The sequence below is a fragment of the Dipodomys ordii genome, unplaced genomic scaffold, assembly GCF_000151885.1.
Source record: "Dipodomys ordii isolate 6190 unplaced genomic scaffold, Dord_2.0 Scaffold29, whole genome shotgun sequence".
NCBI classification, from domain to species: Eukaryota; Metazoa; Chordata; class Mammalia; order Rodentia; family Heteromyidae; genus Dipodomys; species Dipodomys ordii.
The window spans coordinates 5,514,979-5,522,613 of NW_012267245.1; positions in this window are offsets into that span (position 1 = coordinate 5,514,979).

Here is a 7,635-nt window from a genome sequence, read left to right on the forward strand (position 1 = left end):
GCATGCATTTCTGTTTGAAAATTTAAAATTAGTGATTGTCTAAAAATAATGCAAACCTTCTGATTGGGTGTAGGAGAGAGAGCCCTCAGTCAGACTGGACACTGTTGGGTGGACTCTAAAATTTCTGAGCTCCCAGGATTCATGGAACCAACCACCGTCAAGATCTGGCTGTATTTTTGTTGTGGTGGTGGTTCTCCAAACATCTTTCTTCTTTACAGGCTTGTTCTGGTCATAATGTAAACATGTCAGAGCATTTGGAGCATATCAAACACTGTGTGTGAAAGTATTATTCCTGTTAAATACAACTTACCATAAAGCTAGGAGGCTAAAGACAGCTATGAAGAAGGTAGGAGCCAGGTGCCAGTAGCTCATACTTGTCATCCTAGCTACTCAGGAGGCTGAGAGCTGAGGATGGAGACTCAAAACCAGCCTGGGAAGAAAAGTCCATGGAACTCTTACCTCCAATTAACTAACAAAAATCTGAACATGGAGCTAGGACTCAAATGGTACAGCACTAACCTTGAGTGGAAACAGCTAAGAGACAGCACTAAGCCATGCATATAAGCCCTCAGTACCAACACAACAATAATTAATCAGTTTATTTCCTCCCCCTCTTAGTTCAAATAAATAAATAAATAGGTTAAAGTTAATTCCCACTGACAGACTTTCTGCTCAAGATACCAGGAACAATGGTAGGAACATAAATTATGCAATGAAAATCCTTGCTCCATGTTAGGTAGCTAGAGAACACTGTGAAATATTCAGGTTCCAAAGAACTAATTTTTGAGAGTTTTCCCTTGTTTCCAACTCTGGTAGAATCTGAGCTCAAATAGAAGACACTAAAACCAAACTTAATGGAAGAAAACCAACAAAAATATATTTAACCTGGGCTCTGGTGGCTCATGACTGTAATCTTAACTACTCAGGAGGCTGGGATCTGAGGATAGAGGTTCGAAGGCAGCTTAGACAGGAAAGTCCATGAAATTCTTATCTCCAATAAACTACTACCCCAAAAAACAGCCCAAAGTGTATCTGTTGTTCATGTGGTAGAGTGCTAGCCTTGAGCACAAAAAGCTCAGGGAGAGTGCCCAGATCCTGAGTTCAGGCTCCGGGACACACATGTACACACACACACACTCACACACACACACCATATTTGAAACTCAGAGAACTTGAGTGATTTTCCCCGAGATTGGTCCCGAGTTTGGTTTTGAGTTCTCACTCTCGTGCATTTAGCTGTCTTCTAGCAAAAGAAGAAGGACTAAGTGAATCCAATCTGGAGTAGGTATACTAGGACAAGGCTCAGGACTTTGATTTGAATCTCTGGTCCCATCCATCTCTCGTCCTGGCTATTTGGGAGAATGGACAGTGTTAACCACACCTCTGGGCAGACACGTTATCTCTACACTCAACTCTTGGCAGGAGAATTTGTGCTGATTTATTTTTAGTGCTTTTCTACCTGAGTGAGCTGCTGGAGAGCCAGCATCAGGACTTTTCTCTGAGCTCACTGCCCTTATTTATTCCTTAACAATCAGCAAGATATTTAGTCACCTGGGCAGAATCGAGTAGGAGGTTGGGAACCCGTCCTTTGCAGATTTTCAGAAGGTACACAGGATTTTTATGTGTGCCTGAATGGAAGTGCCAGGTCCCACTGTTTGATTGGTAGCAATTTTATAACCAAGGTAGAGGGAACAGGAATGAGAGGTTGCTTACGAGATCAGGTACGTACGGCTTGTTGTTTTACCCACTGGGTGGAGGTTGGGGTGGGAAGCAAGAACTCTAACTTAGGCCTTAAGTTAACATACCTGTTCTGCTAGTAAGCTTTCAATTGAATTGTTACTAGGAGTTCAGAATGAATATGACCTTCTCCCCACCCTCTTCCCCTCCCCCGGCCCTGCAAGATTCCAAAGCTAAAATGTCAAAAGGTGAATGAACGTTTCCCCATCTTTTGCGTTTGGATTTAGCCTCAAATATTTAATTTTATTTGGATCTCCTCGAGCCTGTGAGGACAGATTATCCAACAGCAGCTGTCCTCATATTTAAAAGTTGTGCCACTGCGATAAAATTAGAATCAAGAGGGGATCATATTCCTCAGGAAGAATTCCGCTCTGTGCACCCCCCCGCGCCCTGGGCCCCGACTGTCACCCAAATACCAACACTTTTTCTTGGGGTACTTCCTATGTAGCCCAGGTATAGAAATGGGAACAGATTACAGCAAGAGACATGAGCCCCAAACGACTAGAATTCTATCCACAAACACCAAGTTATTCTCCAGGTTATTTTGCACCAGAGTAGGGAGGAAAGTATATGTAGCATACTGATAGAGTTGGGAAGAGAGTGAAGTCAGCCATTGTAATCCCCACCACCGACTTCTGTGATGCCTTCAGGAATTTTCCAGACTCGCATGAAGCTCAAAATAGATGGGAGGTCTGAGTAACACACAACTGTTCATTAAATCAAACAGGGTAGGCCAGATGTCACTATCTTGGTGTCAGATATTTGGTATGACGCTGTCTTGTAAAAAAAAAAATAAGGAAATATAATCTCAAGATTCTAAAATATAATTTGTTAAATATCCAACCTGAATGTCATCTGGGTATAAAAATATAGGTGTAAAAATACATTTTTAGTGTTTGGAGTATTTTATAAGAGAGGAAGAAGAAGACAGCTGTAAAATGAACAGACAAAAACATATACAATCTTGCCAGAGTCTGGTGGCTCACGCCTGTCGGCTACTTAGGAGGCTGAGATCTGCAGATCACAGTTCAAAGCCAGTCTGGGCAGGAAAAGCCTGTGAGACTCTTATCTCCAAGGAACCACCAGAAAACCAGAAGTGGTGCTGTGGCTCAAGTGGTAGAGCGCTTGCCTTGAGCTGCAGAGCTCAGTGACAGGGGAGTTCTGAGGGGCGTCTTGAGGAAAGCACCAATGCGGACAGGGCAGTCTGGCTGCAATACTAAAGTTCAAAATGTATATGCCTTGCCCTCCTCTTGGAATCCCACCACTGGAAATGTAAAGAAGCACACAAAGGTGGGCTTACAGAGATGTTCACAGCTTCTTCAATAGAGAACTGGCTGTTATAAACCAAATAAAAATACTACTTAGGAATTAGGAGAATCAACCAGATCTTTGTGGCTTGCTATCAAATGATAACTCAGAAGCGAGGTGCCAGTGGCTTACATCTGTAATCCTAGATACTCAGGCTGAGATCTGAGGATCACAGTTCAAAGCCAGCCTCCACAGGAAACTGCATGAGACTCTTAACACCAATGAACCACCAAAAAGTTGGGAATGGAGCTGTGGTTCGAGTGGTAGAGTGCTAGCCTTGAGTGAAAGAAGCTTGGGGACAGTGCCTAAGCCCCAAGTTCAAGTCCCAGGCCTGGCATCAAATGATAACAAAGGAAAAGCAAAATATAAAATATCATCCATATATCATAGGACCCAGTTTATGAAGACTACAACCAATATAACTATGTACAGATAGATTTTCTGAAAGGATATAGAAGAAACAATAGTATAGAAATTGGGGATTAAAAAGAATCAATTTGTGCCTCTGTGTTATTTCTATATAGTGGGCTCAGTTCCCTGGAAAATTCATTGTGTGTGTGTGTAACATCAAACACCTAATGCATGAAAAGAATTACATTATACATTCAGAGTAGATGTTCTTTTTCAGTACTAAAGAGTAGACACAGGCTTACTAGGCAAGCACTCTGTCACCTGAGCTACTTACTCAGAATAGCTTAGCACTGACTATATTTTACTGTATTCTATTTTCTGAAATTGAGTAATGCCAGTTTGTTCAGTAGAAGAATCCAGACGTCTGTCCACTTACCAGGACAGAGAGAAAAGAGGGAGGCTTTTTTTTCATCTATCATTTTTATTTTGGAAGAGGATTAGACCTCTGGGATGTATTTCTTCATGCCTTGGTATCGTTACAATAGCAAGAAAAGAGGGACTGTCAGTGGAATATTATTTATGCTGAGTCTCTGAACTCATTCAGTTCTTCAAGGTTGTCAGGAAGGCACGTCCGGCCCTGCAATCGAAAACCCAAGGATGCAGCACTGAGCTGCAGATGCACAAAAAGCACTCTGCACATCACTAATGGTACAGAAATTTAGATACGTGATTGGGAGTGCTGTCTGGCCTGAGTTCACCAAGTATCTGGCTGGACACGGGGAGACGATTTGAACTACCAGTATTTTCCTACCCAGAGGGCCTCGCACTCTTCATTTGACTTTTGCAATCAAGACCGGTACTCTGCCACTTGAGCCAGGCCTGAACTTCCAGCTTTTTTTTTTCTAGTCAGTTGGAGCTAAGCGTCTCTTCGATTTGTCTGTCCCAGCTCACTTTGAATTGAGATTCTCAGATCTCAGCCTCCAAAGTAGCTGGGATTACAGGCGTGAGCCACCACACCGAATGAACACCATGAGTCTTGGTCAATCTCAGTCACTCCTTCCTGCTCCTTACTTTCTACGTCATCTTACCTTTTCAGTTAGAGACTTAAGCAGAATGAATTACTGACATCACAGTGTGCCAAAGGGTAGGGCCTGTGCGGAACATTTGGTGAGTAGAGTGTTTGCTAGTGAGGCTTGAACACTGTATTGGCAGGCAAGTCTTTTTTGCTGAATTGGACCGTCAGCAGAGACATTCACCAAGTCCGTATTTCATGATTACATCATTAAAGCAAGCCAGGAACGGGTAGGAATCTCTTGAATTTGGGGCAGATGGAAGAGATTCATAATCTAAATAACGCTTTGCTGTCCCCCCATACACACCCCAATTCAGAGCCTAGGCTGTAAAGCAGTAACTGCCCTCTAACCAGTTCTTTCCTTTCTCCCTTCTGTTAACTTTTTCTCGTTTGGCATTACTGCCAGGAATCGAGTCTCTGCTATTTGATACGTATTATGAAATGCCTACCATTTGTCCTATACATGATGACAGATAAAGCTCCCTTAAGTACAGGTCTCATTTCACTGTCCACCCAGTGCACACGCTCACAAAGATTCCTTAACACATACCGTCCAGTGTCTTACTCTGGTACACGTGGCTCTTTTGAGATCTGATCCTGACCAATCTTCCCCGTCAAACTGAATTCCATACTATTTATGTATGCTTCACTTAAAAAAATACTGGTATTGGGGTTTGAACCCAGGATCTGTGCATTGTCCCTTAACTTTCTTATTCGAAGCTGGTGCTCAACCATTTGAGCCACAGCTCCACTTCTGGCTTTTGGGTGGTAAATCGGAGATGAGAATCGCAGGGATTTTCCTGGCTAGGCTTGTTTAGAACCATGATCTTCCTCCGATCTCAGCCTCCTAAGGAACTAAGGAATTACAGGCATGAGCCTCTGACACCCAGCTACCTGCCTTACATCTGAACCAATGTTAAGGCATTGCTCATGCTGTTCATTAACGTGTGGTCTGTGGACAAACCTATCAGAAATAGAAGCTGTCAAGACCCGTCCTAGAACTGATGATATACACACATGCATTCAATTCTGAGAATCCCTGTAAAGCTTCCAGGTTTCCTGTAGGAGACTTGTATCATCATTATTTATTTCCCTGCAGCAGTTACACAGGGCCCTAGAAAAGGTACCAAGGATTATCCAAATTGTGTTCCTCAGGCTGCTGTCCAGCCCTTATACATTGACTCATTTCATTCCTCTCTGAGCTTTAAAAGGAAACCAGACATCACACTTCTGCTGGTTGTCTTGAAAAGTCAGGCCCAACACACACACACACACATACACACACACACACACACACACACCTGCAGACACCCACCTACCCAAGTCTTTTTTTTTTTTTTGGTCCGGTCGTGGGGCCTGAACTCTGGGCCTGGGCGCTGTCCCTCAGCTCTTCAGCTCAAGGCTAGCGCTCTACCACTTGAACCACAGCGCCACTTCCGGCTTTTTCTTTTTGCTTATGTGGTGCTGAGGAATGGAACCCAGGGCCTCAGGCATGCAAGGCAAGCGCTCTACCACTGAGCCACCTTCCCAGCCCCTTCTTTTTTTTTTTTTGGTCAGTCGTGGGGCTTGAACTCTGGATCTGGGCGCTGTCCCTCAGCTCTTCAGCTCAAGGTGAGCACTCTATCACTCAAGCCACAGTGCCACTTCTGGTTTTCTGGTGGTTCCTTGGAGATAAGAGTCTCACAGACTTTCCTGCCTGGGTTGGCTTTGAACTGTGATCCTCAGATCTCAGCTTCCTGAGTAGCTAGGATGACAGGTGTGAGCCACCAGCGCCTGGCCCACTGAAGACTTTTATGAATAGGGTTAGAGAAAAGATAGAAGTTAAAGCCTGATGTGAAACTGGACATGTAAGCTGTTCATAATACTGGACAGCGCTGTTCCCTTTTAACTGAACTGTCCATGGTAGACTCCACGGTTACTCGAGGCTCCCTGGTGCCCCCCCCCCCGGGGACTGGGTGACATTACTTCTGTATCATCCTGGAGATGACCACAGCAACGAGGGACAGCCCTGGAGATCAAATGCAAGGCTAAGAACCTGACTCCTGGGGCTGGGAAGGTGGCTCAGTGGTAGAGCGCTTGCCTTGCATGCCTGAGGCTCTGGGTTCGATTCCTCAACACCACATAAACAGAAAATGCCAGAAGTGGCGCTGTGCCTCAAGTGGTAGAGCGCTCGCCTTGAGCTGAAGAGCTGAGGGACAGCGCCCAGGCCCAGAGTTCAAGCCTCACAACTGACACAAAAGAAAATAAGAACCTGACTCTTCCTCTGAGCTCTCTTCCTCTCTCCCCCCCACCCCCTGCAGGCTCCTGCCGTGCATGCCCATCCTCCATCACGCAGCTCCACGCCTCTCATTTCCCAGCCTTTCCACCTGCCCCATGCCCACGGGCTTGCCACCTCCCCCTCCTCCCATGGGCAACTGCCTAATCAAATTCACGCTGTTCCACGCTGCCAGTGCGAAGCTTACGCCCTGTTCACCAGGGTGGCGTCCTGCCAGCCTGTCCACGCAGCCTGCTCTGCTCTCTCCTCCCTGCTGGGGGCTCTTTGGTGACTTTCTCGGGAGGCTGCGGTGCGGTGTCCGTGGGTCACACCCCACAGCGATGGGGTTGGGCCCGTCATGCCTGTCGTGGGGGCTGCTTACAGATCTTTGCTTCCTGAGCCGACTTTCGGCCCCTGCTTGGGTCAAGGCCTCTGAGATGGGTCTTTGGGGGGTGGTTTTGATGCAGAGCTTTCTCAAGTGCCTTGGAACTGGTACACTTATCACATAGCTCTCAAGCACTTTACAGTGTTCCACATAATGTCCAGTTTAGTGTATTTAGTGCATCTGTGTGTGTGTGTGTGTGTGTGCGCACATGCATGCACATGCACATGAGTGACCCTGGCTTTGGACTTGAACTTAGAGCCTTTTGCTCTAGCTTAGATTCTCATTCATGGCGGGCACTCTTCCACTTGAGTCATGCATATAAATCCAGCTTTTTTTTTTTTTTTTTGCCAGTCCTGAGGCTTGAACTCAAGGCCTGGGCTCTGTCCCTGAGTGTCTTTTTGTTCAAGGCTAGCACTCTACCCCTTGAGCCACAGCGCCACACTTCCGTCTTTTTCTGTGTATGTGGTGCTGAGGAATCGAACCCAAGGCTTCATGTACGCTAGGCAAGCGCTCTACCACTGAGCCACC